Here is a 13,730-nt window from a genome sequence, read left to right on the forward strand (position 1 = left end):
AAGTTAATGTTGGTTCACTTTACCCACACTTTTCAATAAGTTTGGTACTTAGATATAAAAGCAATAATAATAATATGATTCTATTCAGAATAAATTCAGTTCAAAATATGCTTGAATTACATTTAGTGCTGACAGAATTTGTTTATTGCAAAAAGTATCTTTAGGGAATCTAATATTTTAATTTCTCATAAAAGAAGTTTTGAGAGTTTGTCTTTTCAGATCTGTGTTGTAGGTCAGTCAAAATCATTTATTGGTCCTAACATTATTGAAGGAAACACCGTTTCTATTTCATTTTCTATATATGCTTTTTTCTTAGTATACCAGCTACTTTTTTTTCTAGCTTTATTGAGAGGTAATTGACATATAACATTGTGTAAGCTCAAGGTATCCAATGTGATTATTTTATACACTTAAGTATTGTGACATGATCACGGCAGTAGGATTAGTTAACACCTCTGTCACCTCACATAATTAACTTTTTTTTTTTTTTTTTTTTTTTTTTTTGCGGTGAGAACATTCAAGATCTACTCTCTTAGCAACTTTTCAGTATATAAAACAGTACTGTAAACTGTGGTCACTTGCTATACATCAGATCCCCATTTATCTATATACTAAAAATTGAGCTCTGTTCTTGATTTAGCCTTCCTGGAGCAGTACCTAAAATATTCCAGTTTTGAACTTCTTGGTGTCCTTTGAAACCTTGGAACAAAGTCTGTAATATATAAACATGATTTACTATTAAAAACATTAAAACAATGTTATAGATGTTTCAAGACGAAAACTACCACTGAAGGTTCTGATAGGTAATTTTTTAGAATATTAGGTTGTTTATAGATTTGAGTGATGTTGATTTTTTTCCCCCCTAAAACCAAGCTGCATTCTAGTTACTTGAAGTATTTTAAGACCTTAAACTTGTGTCTTTTTCTAAGTGTCATGCTTTGAGAAGGCCTAACATCAGTTAAATGAAGTGAAAATTGCATTCTTGTCTTGATAGAGATGAAAATGGATTTCTGGTCATGAAATAGATGTAGTTGTCACTTTTTAAAAAAGGTGTCAGCAGTTTGCTTCAGCGAGTAAGGTGCAATTCAGTATGGCAGTAAACTTGTGATCTGAGCAATCAATAAAATGCTTCAATAACTTCTGCTTCATTACACTTATAATAAGAGGCTATAGATCCATGGCACATAAAATGTTGATAAAGAGAATATGTGGGGACTGACTGTGACCATTTTCTTGAAAGTACAGTAAGTGCAATATTGCCACCTAGAGTTTGTGCATAGGTAATTATTGCAGAGAGGGAGAAAAAACTGACAATGGGATAAAAAAGAAATGATATTGAAATACTGTTTATTTTCCATCCTTTATCCATGACACATTTATCTTCATGGAACATTTCATTTGATTCTCCATAAAACTGTTCAGGTCAGGAAAAAATTTTCAAATCTGTATTTTTTTCTAATTTTCATAGAATTACACTACCAAATGTTAAATATGTATTTTGGCTCAAAATTGAACTTTTTTTTTTTTAACCATGAAAACTCTGTATTAAATAACTCATTTTGGAAAAAAATTAGACTTAAAGATTGTCCGTTTTTACAAGATAATTCAATTATATAAAAACAACTTTATTGACATCTCAGTTGGATACCTTTCAATTAAAAATATTATCTTTTTTAATATTAAACACTCCTTCAAAAATTAAGAGCCAACTTAGTGAAAAGTGGAATTTAAAAATAACTATATAAGAAACTAGACTTTCCTGCTTATGTGATTTTGAATGTTTTAATTAACTGTAAGTTCCATTTGTGGATTGTTTAAAATACATCTTATTCTTTACATGAACACTTTAAAAAATACTAGTTATCTCTTTATTTTTCTTGATTAATTAAAAGATTATTTAATTTTATAATATTTTTTGAATGAGCTAATATGGAAAATACATTTTGAACCTAAGCATTACTGAGGTCTTTCTCCCTCTGAACTGGTGACTGAAAATGCCTATTGCATAATAGAAAAAATTTTTAAATCTGCATTTAAGTGTTTTATGATACTTAATATAAAGCAAACTTAATATAGGTATTGATGACTTAATAAGGAAAGTTAATCTGGAAAGGTTATTATTTTTATTCTCCCATTTATTTTTCAATTTGTATAGTTAAGTTTTATAAGTTTATAGACCTTGGCCTTCACATTTCCATAAGAAAAATAATTTGGCATTAATATATTAATAGTGCATTTTTCTAATATTATACTATTTAGGTATTTTCCGTTCTCATACCTCTATGTGTGAATGAATTCTATAATTGTAAAAAATGGAAATGATTGTAACATTAATTTATTTTCCTTTTCTGATCAAAGTTTTATCCTCAAACATCCTAATATTATATTATCTCAACTTGTAACTTAAGACAACTCTTTAGATGAAGAGCTCTTATTTTGAGATTTTAATCGTACTGAGTAGAAAATGTTGCATCTTAAAACCTCTAAATAAGTATAGAATTTTTCTGGTAAAGTAAGTGAAAGTAGACCTGACACATTTTCTTTTAAATTACTCAACCACCTGAAGGTATTATTGCCTATGACTCTTTTGAAATGAGAATAAATTTTACAGAGTTACAGCAGCAAAGTGAAAGAGTGTATTTGATAGATTCCCTGAACAGTTTCAACACCCACAGGTATTATTTGTAAGAAAACAATCATGCGGAGTCTTCAGCTGGTTAGAGAGGGCACAGCATTCTATCTTCACCTGACATCCTATCTGTTCCGTCAACATCCTGGGCCCCCTGCCTGCCGCCCCCTCCTCGCAAAACAATAATGCTCCCTGAGAGGTTTGTGTGAATGGACAAGAATATGAAATTTTTTTTCCTTGAAGAGCTAAAACAGTATTGAAGGCATATTCTTAGGGGGAGGAAAAACAGCTGTCTTGAGGATTGACTAGTATTTTCTATTCTAATTGATCAATGTTGTGAGTAATTGATAGTTAAAGTCTTTGATTATTAAGTCTGACTACTGATTAATGAAAGGGAGACTCTTAAGTGTAAACATTTTGGAAATAGTTGCTTTATTTTATTAAGAGAAATGTGGTTTTCTCTCACCTGTTTTTAATAGCATAGCTTGAATAAAAATTAATCATAACAACATATTGCTGATTTTCAAATAATATAATTCATTATTTGCTTATATGTTATGTATGTAACAGCAGATGGAAATGAGTATAACATTAATTTACTACTCTCTTCAGTCAAATTTTCTCATTAACTATGTCAGAAAAACAATTTTACATAATTTCCTAAAAAATAATTAGCATCCTGTTACATTTAAGATTTCAAGTTCCTGAACAGAGCCAATCATGCATGGAAAAAGAATAGGGCAAGAGTCCATTCATCAGCACTCAGTATATGTCACTGGAAAGTAAATGTTAAAAGTATCAGAGAACAGAGTGATAGCATAAATAAAAGGCACTAGAAAGGTCCTAGTCTTCAGGCTTGGCAAGCCACAGGTGAGTTATATCTTCTAAAGCCATACTGCCCAATACACTATCCCTATGTGGTTTCACAATTTAAATTAATTTTAAGTAAATAAAAAATTTAATAAAATTTTAAAAATCCTGATTATACTTCTGGCCCTGGATTCCACATTCTATGAGTAACACAAAAACAAAGGATCTTTTATCATGATCTGGTTTTAATTCGGCATTGGGTAGATAAGGTAACCTAGTCTTCACAAAACAAAATAAATTGTGAAACACACACACACACATACACACACACACCCCCCTAGGGCACAGTGTATTCACCATCCAACCACCAGATGGACACCTTTAGGGGTTGCAGTGTCTCTCAGGATCCCTATCAATAAACTATATAGCGAGGTGTCCTTAAGGACTATCATTCTGGCAGTCACTGAATTAATCTTGTCTTGTTTGGTGCAAAATGATTCCCTTTCCTCCTCCCCCCAAAAATAGAGAGGCAAAGAAGACAGACTCAAATGGTGAAGTGTTGAATACTCCTTAGGAGCTCAGTCTGTGTGTTAGCCAGTGTTGAAGATACAGGAGAACTATCCCAGACCTTGCCCTCAGGAAGCTTACATTCTTGTTCTGGAGATAAAACATACCCACATGAAACTATTAGGAAATATGCTTATAAGTATATAATTAAGTGCTAAAAAATATGGTATAGATTCTATGTTATATGTGAACTTAAATAAAAGAAAGGTAAAACGTAGAATAAAAACATTTTAAGGCCGAAATGAACTTTGGAGGCCATCTAGTACAGTCCTCTCATCTTATAGATAATAATAAAAGTAACAGCATTAATAATACTTACCTCATTGTGTTGTTGTGAGAATTAAATAGTTAATGTATATAAAACTCTTAACATAGTACCTAGGACATAGTAAGTGGCCAGTACGTGTTGGCTATCATCATTCATCATCATCTTTATTATTAATTTTTTCTGCTTTACTGAGGTATAACTGACAAATAAAATTATAAGATATTTAAAGTCTACATTGTGTTGATTTGACATATATATATTGTGAAAGAATTCTCACCATCTAGTTAACATATACATCACCTTGTATATATATATGCATATTTATATGTATGTGAGAACATTTAAATTCAACTCTTTGAGCAAATTTCAATGACATAATACAGTGTTATCAGCTATAGTCACCATGTTTTACATTAGATTCTCAGACCTTATTCATCTTATAGCTGAAAGTTTGTACTCTCTTACCAACCTCTCCCTATTTTCCCTACCCCCAGCCCCTGGCACCCACTTTTCCATTCTTTGTTTCTATGAGTTTGACTTTTTAGATTCAGCATATAAGTGATACCTTTATTATTAATGTTGTAGTTAAGGCAATTGAGGTAGAGTTGTAATGGGACTAGAGTCCCACCACTGCTGTGGTGTAGTAGGTAAGGTATGCTTCAATAACTGAAATATGGGGAGGTTTTAAAAAGAGACTCATACAGGTAATGGCATGAAGTTGGGAGTTATTATTTTCAAACAGGTTATACTTGGTACAAAAAAGGTTATTGGTGGCCTTTGAAAGATGATGAAACCTTAGAGTGAGTAGGGTTAAAGAAAGAACTGATGTTGAAGAAATAGGGCAGTGGGTATAGATAAGACTTCTCAGACATTGAGGTTGGTCCATATTTTTTTGAGGCTCACAGTATATTAAATAATTTTAAAATGTCAAAACAAGATTTTAAAACCATTGGATGTATTTTACATGACTACACTTAAAATTAACTCTATCAACAACTCCTCCCTAATAAGACATAATTGTTCTATTTTTTGTATTACAATATTCATAAAAATATTAATTCATAATCCATATAGGTAGCTTGGTCTGGTGATGGGACAAAAGTTTTATAACACCTGTCTCTTTGGTTGACTCTGTCACTGTATCTCTTTGACTGTATGTATAACTTTATTAGGAGGTAAGGAAAAAGGCTAAATTTGTGGCCTGTTTTGAGTATAGGACTGAGGACAAAAGCCTTCCTCAGCCTCAGGATTGAAGCATCTGAGATCTTGGAATGGTTGAGGACTGTAGATGGGGAATGAAAGTCACTTAGTTTGGAAACCATACGCTAGAGTTTACTTTAGGAAGGAGATACATGTTTCAAGAAAGCAAATTCACACACACTCTAGACAAGGTATGGAAAAAAGTATTTAAAAATTTTTGCCTAAATCTGATTTGACCTTTCACAACAAGGTACCACTCATGGTAGTCGGGGAAAGGTAAAAACTAAATTTGGTTGAGGCCAGATAATTTAACTAATTCTTTTAGATAACGCCCAGCCTTTTGGCTAAAGGGGCTCAGAAACTGTGTTCCTTCCCAGATACTGTGTTCCTTCCCAGAAGGGTTTATTGGGGGAGGGGGGGCTAAGTCACAAGTGGTATTGTTTCTCTGCAGGTACACATAGACCAAAAAGGGGTAGTTTTAAGGAATGACTGACTAGATGCTCAACCTTCGTATGTACTTTGTACTAAAATTATCCTCCCTGAGAATGTGCCTGCAGCAGAGGTGCTTGCCACTTCTCCTTTCCCATCTTCCACCATCCTTAGGCAAAGCACACCTCTCCTTTATCCTGAATGTACTCTGGTGCTTCACCCTGGAGTGTAAAAACCTCCCGGATATCAAACAGAGGGACATTTTGAAATGTTGGTGCCATAAAATTCTTGTAGGGCTCTGAACCTTTCCTTGTTATAAAAGTGTTTCTGTTAAAGTAGAAATGGGATAGAAATATATGAAGTTGATGAGAAAAAGGAACAGGTAACCTTCTGATTGTTAAAGAAGAGCTTTCCCATATAGTTTTATTATTATTTTTAATATCTTTATTGGAGTATAATTTCTTCACAGTGTTGTGCTAGTTTTTGCTGCACAGCAAAGTGAATCAGCCATATGCATTCATATATCCCCATATCCCCTCCCTCTTGCGTCTCCATCGCACCTTTTCTATCCCACCCCTCTAGGTGGTCACAAAGCGCCGAGCTGATCTCTCGGTGCTATGCAGCTGCTGCCCACTAGCTATCTGTTTTACATTTGGTAGTGTGTATATGTCAATGCTACTCTCTCACTTCGTCCCAGCTTACTCTTCCCCCTCCCCGTGTCCTCAAGTCCATTCTCTACATCTGCATCTTTATTCCTGTCCTGCCCCTAGGTTCATCAGAACCATTTTCTTTTTTTAGATTCCATATATATGTGTTAGCATACGGTATTTGATTTTCTCTTTCTGCCTTACTTCACTCTGTATGACAGACTCTAGGTCCATCCACCTCACTAGAAATAACTCAATTTCGTTTCTTTCTATGGCTGAATAATATTCCATTTTATATATGTACCACATCTTCTTTATCCATTCATCTGTCGATGGATACTTAGGTTGCTTCCATGACCTGGCTATTGTAAATAGTGCTGCAATGAACACTGAGGTGCATGTGTCTTTTTGAATTATGGTTTTCTCTGGGTATATGCCCAGTAGTGGGATTGCTGGGTGGTATGGTAGTTCTATTTTTAGTTTTTTAAGGAACCTCCATACTGTTCTCCATAGTGGCTGTATCAATTTACATTCCCACCAACAGTGCAAGAGCACTTTCCTCCACATCCTCTCCAGCATTTATTGTTTGTAGATTTTTTGATCATGGCCATTCTGACCAGTGTGAGGTGACACCTCATTGTAGTTTTGATTTGGATTTCTCTAATGATTAGTGATGTTGAGCATCCTTTCATGTTTGTTGGCAATCTGTATATCTTCTTTGGAGAAATGTCTATTTAGGTCTTCTGCCCATGTTTGGGTTGGGTTGTTTGGTTTTTTGATATTGAGCTGCATGAGCTGCTTGTATATTTTGGAGATTAATCCGTTGTCAGTTGCTTCATTTGCAAATATTTTCTCCCATTCTGAGGGTTGTCTTTTCGTCTTGTTTATGGTTTCCTTTGCTGTGCAAAAGCTTTTAAGTTTCATTAGGTCCCATTTGTTTATTTTTGTTTTTATTTCCATTTCTCTAGGAAGTGGGTCAAAAAGGATCTTGCTGTGATTTATGTCATAGAATGTTCTGCCTATATTTTCCTTTAAGAGTTTTATAGTGTCTGGGCTTACATTTAGGCCTTTAATCCATTTTGAGTTTATTTTTGTGTATGGTATTAGTAAGTGTTCTAATTTCATTCTTTTACTTGTAGCTATCCAGTTTTCCCAGCACCACTTATTGAGAGGCTGTCTTTTCTCCATTGTATATTCTTGCCTCCTTTATCAAAGATAAGGTGACCATATGTGTGTGGGTTTATCTCTGGGCTTTCTATCAGTTTCCATTGATCTATATTTCTGTTTTGTGCCAGTACCATATTGTCTTGATTACTGTAGCTTTGTAGTATAGTCTGAAGTCAGGGAGTCTGATTCCCCCAGCTCCGTTTTTTTCCCTCAAGAATGCTTTGGCTACTTGGGGTCTTTTGTGTCTCTATACAAGTTTTAAGATGATTTCTTCTAGTTCCATAAAAACTGCTATTGGTGATTTGATAGGGATTGCATTGAATCTGTAGATTGCTTTGGGTAGTATAGTCATTTTCACAATATTGATTCTTCCAATCCAAGAACACGGTATATCTCTGCATCTGTTGGTATCATCTTTAATTTCTTTCATCAGTATCTTACAGTTTTCTGCATACAGGTCTTTTCTCTGCCTAGGTAGGTTTATTCCTAGGTATTTTATTCTTTTTGTTGCAGTGGTAAATGGGAGTGTTTCCTTAATTTCTCTTTCAGATTTTTCCTCATTAGTGTATAGGAATGCAAGAGATTTCTCTACATTAATTTTGTATCCTACTACTCTGCCAAATTCATTGATTAGCTCTAGTAGTTTTCTGGTGGCATCTTTAGGATTCTCTATATATAGTATCATGTCATCTGCAAACAGTGACACTTTTACTTCTTTTCCGATTTGGATTCCTTTTATTTCTTTTTTGTCCCTGATTGCTGTGGCTACAACTTCCAAAACTGTGTTGAATAATAATGGTCAGAGTGGGCAACCTTCTCTTGTTCCTGATCTTAGAGGAAATGGTTTCAGTTTTTCACTGCTGAGAACGATATTTGCTGTAGGTTTGTCATATATGGCCTTTATTATGTGGAGGTAGGTTCCTTCTATGCCTGCTTTCTGGAGAGTTTTTATCATAAATGGGTGTTGAATTTTGTCAAAAGCTTTTTCTGCATCTATTGAGATTTTCATATGGTTTATATCCTTCAGTTTGTCAATATGGTGTATCACATTGATTGATTTGTGTTTATTGAAGGAACCTTGTATTCCTGGGATAAACCCCACTTGATCATGGTGTATGATCCTTTTAATGTGCTGTTGGATTCTGTTTGCTAGTATTTTGTTGAGAATTTTTGCACCTATGTTCATCAGTGATACTGGCCTGTAGTTTTCTTTTTTTGTGACATCTTTGTCTGGTTTTGGTATCAGGGTGATGGTGGCTTATAGAATGAGTTTGGGAGTGTTCCTCCCTTTACTATATTTTGGAAGAGTTTGAGAAGGATAGGTGTTAGCTCTTTTGTAAATGTTTGATAGAATTTGTCTGTAAAGCCATCTGGTCCTGGGCTTTTGTTTGTTGTAAGAATTCTAATCACAGTTTCAATTTCAGTGCTTGTGATTGGTCTGTTCATATTTTGTATTTCTTCCTAGTTCAGTCTCAGAAGGTTGTGTTCTTCTAAGAATTTGTCCATTTCTTCCAGGTTGTCCATTTTATTGGCATATAGTTGCTTGTAGTAATCTCTCACGATCCTTTGCATTTCTGCAGTGTCAGTTGTTACTTCTCCTTTTTCATTCCTAATTCTGTTGATTTGAGTCCTCTCCCTCTTTTTCTTGATGAGTCTGGCTAATGGTTTATCAACTTTGTTTATCTTCTCAAAGAGCCAGCTTTTAGTTTTATTGATCTTTGCTATTGTTTCCTTCCTTTCTTTTTCATATATTTCTGATCCGATCTTTATGATTTCTTTCCTCTGCTAACTTTGGGGGTTTTTTGTTCCTCTTTCTCTAATTGCTTTAGCGTATGGTTATGTTGTTTATTTAAGATGTTTCCTGTTTCTTGAGGTAGGATTATATTGCTATAAACTTCCCTTCTAGAAGTGCTTTTGCTGCATCCCATAGGTTTTGGGTCATTGTGTTTTCATTGTCATTTGTTTCTAGGTATTTTCTGATTTCTTCAGTGATTTCTTCGTTATTTAGTAGCATATTGTTTAGCCTCTGTGTGTTTGTATTTTTTACAGTTTTTTTCCTGTAACTGATAATAGTCTCATAGCATTGTGGTCAGAAAAGATACTTGATACAATTTCAATTTTCTTAAATTTACCAAGGCTTGATTTTTGACCCAAGATGTGGTCTCTCCTGGAGAATGTTACATGAGCACTTGAGAAGAAAGTGTATTCTGTTGTTTTTGGATGGAATGTCCTATAAATATCAGTTAAGTCCATCTTGTTTAATATGTCATTTAAAGGTTGTGTTTCCTTATTTATTTTCATTCTGGATGATCTGTCCATTGATGAAAGTGAGGTGTGAAAGTCCCACTATTATTGTGTTACTGTCAATTTCCCCTTTTATGCTTATGTATTCAGGTGCTCCTATGTTGGGTGCATAAATATTTACAATTGTTATATCTTCTTCTTGTTTTGATCCCTTGATCATTATGTAGTGTCCTTCTTTGTCTCTTGTAATAGTCTTTATTTTAAGATCTATTTTGTCTGATATGAGAATTGCTACTCCTTTCCTTTGATTTCCATTCTCATGGAATATCTTTTTCTATCTCCTCACTTTTAGTCTGTATGTGTCCCTAGTTCTGAAGTGGGTCTCTTGTAGACAGCATATACACAGGTCTTGTTTTTGTATCCATTCAGCCAGTCAGTTTCTTTTGGTTGGAGCATTTAATCCATTTACATTTAAGGTAATTATCAATATGTTATATTCCTTTTACCATTTTCTTAATTGTTTTGGGTTTGTTTTTGTAGGTCCTTTTCCTCCCTTGTGTTTCCCACTTAGAGAAGTTCCTTTAGCATTTACTGTAAAGCTGGTTTGGTGGAGCTGAATTCTCTTAATCTTTGCTTGTCTGTAAAGGTTTTAATTTCTCCATGGAATCTGATTGAGATCCTTGCTGCATAGAGTAATCTTGGTGGTAGATTTTTCCCTTTCATCACTTTCAGTATGTCCTGCCACTCCCTTCTGGCTTGCAGAGTTTCTGCTGAAGGATCAGCTGTTAACCTTATGGGGATTCCCTTGATGTTATTTGTTGCTTTTCCCATGCTGCTTTTAATATTTTTTTCTTTCTATTTAATTTTTGACAGTTTGATTAATATGTGTTTCGGCATGTTTCTCTTTGGGTTTATCCTGTATGGGACTCTCTGCACTTCGTGGACTTGATTAACTATTTCCTTTCTCATGTTAGGGAAGTTTTTGACTATAATCTCTTCAAATATTTTCTCAGACCCTTTTTTCTTCTCCTCTTCTTCTGCGACCTCTTTAATTCGAACGTTGGTGTGTTTAATTTTGTCCCAGAGGTCTCTGAGACTGTCAATTCTTTTCATTCTTTTTCTTTATTATGCTCCCTGGCAGTTATTTCCACCATTTTATCTCCCAGCTCAGTTATCCATTCTTCTGCCTCAGTTATTCTGCTATTGATTCCTTCTAGAGTATTTTTTAATTTCAGTTATTGTGTTGTTCATCACTGTTTGTTTACTCTTTCATTCTTCTAGCTCCTTAATAAATGTTTCTCATATTTTTACCATTCTGTTTCTGAGATTTTGGATCATCTTTACTATCATTACCCTGAATTCTTTTTCAGGTAGATTACCTGTTTCATCTTCATTTATTTGGTCTTGTAGGTTTTTACCTGCTCCTTTGTCTGTAACATATTTTTTTGTCTTTTCATTTTTTTTTTTGATAGGTGGGGCCCCTCTTTCTGCTAAAGCTGAGATAGCAGACCATAGTAAAAAAAAAAAGTAATTTTACATTATAATTCAGTATTATATACATACCCCTCCACATATGAATATAAAACAAGAGTTTTTCAAAATAAGATTTAACCTTAAAACTTTTGAGACACTGTCAAAATACTGGCTTGGACTCACTAAGTTGAATTCACAGCCCACTGACATATAGTATCAGGGCTACATTTCATCCTACATACTTCAACATGGCTTTTTATTTTTAATTTTTTAATTGAAGTATTGTTGAGTTACAATCTTGTGTTCATTTCATATGTACAGCATAGTGATTCAGTTATATATACATATAATGTTCAGATTATTTTCCATTATAGGTTATTACAAAACATTGAATATAGTTCCTTGCATTATATAGTAAATCCTTGTTGTAGTTTGTATCTGTTAATCCCATACTTCTAATTTATCCCTCCTCCCCCTCCCTTTCCCCTTTGGTAACCATGAGTTTATTTTCTATATGTAGGTCTATTTCTGTTTTTAACATTGCTTTTTAAATTTAAAAATTTACCTCATATGCTATTCTTGAATTTTTCAAACATAGAGAAATGCTGAAAGAATTTTACAGTGAACACCCATATACCTACCACCTAGAATCTAGTATTAACATTTTACTATACTACTTGATTTGTCAAATGGCTATCCATCTATTCATCTCTTTATCCATCCATTCAACCACTTTTTGATGTATTTCAAAGTAAGTTTCAGACATCACATATTCTTTCCCCTCCCTCCTTCCTTTCTTTCTTTTTCTCTTTCTCCCTTTCTTCCTTTCTTTCCAAGCTGGCATATGTTGTAATTGTTTTGTATCTGGTATGTACTAGGCTGTTAAATATTTTGAATATCACTAGGGACCAGAGGTAGAATAGAAGCACAAAGCTATGAGCAGAACTAAAGTCACAGGCCTGCTGGGGTCCTCGTTTGAAGTAATATGTGGTACCTACTGAAGAATTACAGGGACTTAAAAGGCTCTATGTGAGATGGGGTCTGGGAGCTGGTTCACTGTGTGAATGCAAAGACAGGGCTCCCCAGTCCTCTCAACCTCAACCTTGTTCTAGCTCAGGAAAGGAGGCTGAACAAATTTGCAGACCTACTAATAGGACCAATGGATTTATAGAGACCCCTTGACCTACTGAGTGAAGGGCAGCACAAAGTTTGATTCCTCAGAACTGACCAGCCACTTACTGCTTCTGTGACCAGATACTTACTATTCATAATAGCATCAGAGAGTAGGAGCACCAAACAACCTTGTAGGACTTGGTTCTGCACTGGAATCAGTGAGTTAGGTAAAGATGATGGAAGCATTCCTGGATAGGGAGGGAGGAATACTCTAGAAGGAGACTCAAGATGGGTTAAACTTCAGAAAGAAGAAAAGGGAGCTCAGAAGGTAGGAAGCAAAGTCAGGAAACAGTGGTGACTATATAAATTGATAGAATGGAAGTTTATCAATATTATTGGTATTTTCTAAGAAATAACTTTTGATTTAACTGATTTTTCTTTTTTTTGGTCTGCTTTTTGCTTTATCAATTTTTTTCTTTATTAATTTCTTCTGCTTTTGTAGGGCTAAATTAAGTCTTCTCCTTCTAGTTTTTTACAGTGAAAGCTTAGATCGTTATTTTTAGACCATTCTACTTTTCTAATACAAATATTGTAATGCTATAAATTCCCCTCAAAGCATTGCTTTAGCTGTGTATATCAAATTTCAATATGCTGTATTTTCATTTTTATTCAGTTCAAAAGATTTAAAAATTTCCTTGTGATTTCCTTATCCATTATTTAGAAGTATGTTTTAAAATGTCCAATTATTGGGGGATTTCTATGTAATTTTCTTTTATAATTTCTACCTTATTTCCATTGTGGTCAGAGAACATACTCTGTATAATTTTAATTCTTTGAAAAATTTTGAGATTTGTTTTATGGCTTAGAATATGATCTAAACAAATGTGCCATGTGTGTTCTACTTTGTTGGTTGTGAGTGTTCTATAAATGTCAGTTTGCTCAACTTGCTTGATGGTATTGTTCACATCTTCTATTATCTTTGCTGTAATTGTGGATTTGTTGATTTCTCCGTTCAGTTCTATCAGTGTTTTCTACATATACTTTGAAACTGTGTTAGTGAATCCATATACATCTAGGATTGTTATATTTTCTTCATGAATTAACTTTTAAAAATCATTATGCAATGTTCCTCTTTATTTCTGTTAATATTTTTTGTTCTGAAGTCTACTTTGTTTTATATTAA

Source organism: Lipotes vexillifer, unplaced genomic scaffold (genome assembly GCF_000442215.2).
Source record: "Lipotes vexillifer unplaced genomic scaffold, Lipotes_vexillifer_v1.1 scaffold627, whole genome shotgun sequence".
NCBI classification, from domain to species: domain Eukaryota; kingdom Metazoa; phylum Chordata; class Mammalia; order Artiodactyla; family Lipotidae; genus Lipotes; species Lipotes vexillifer.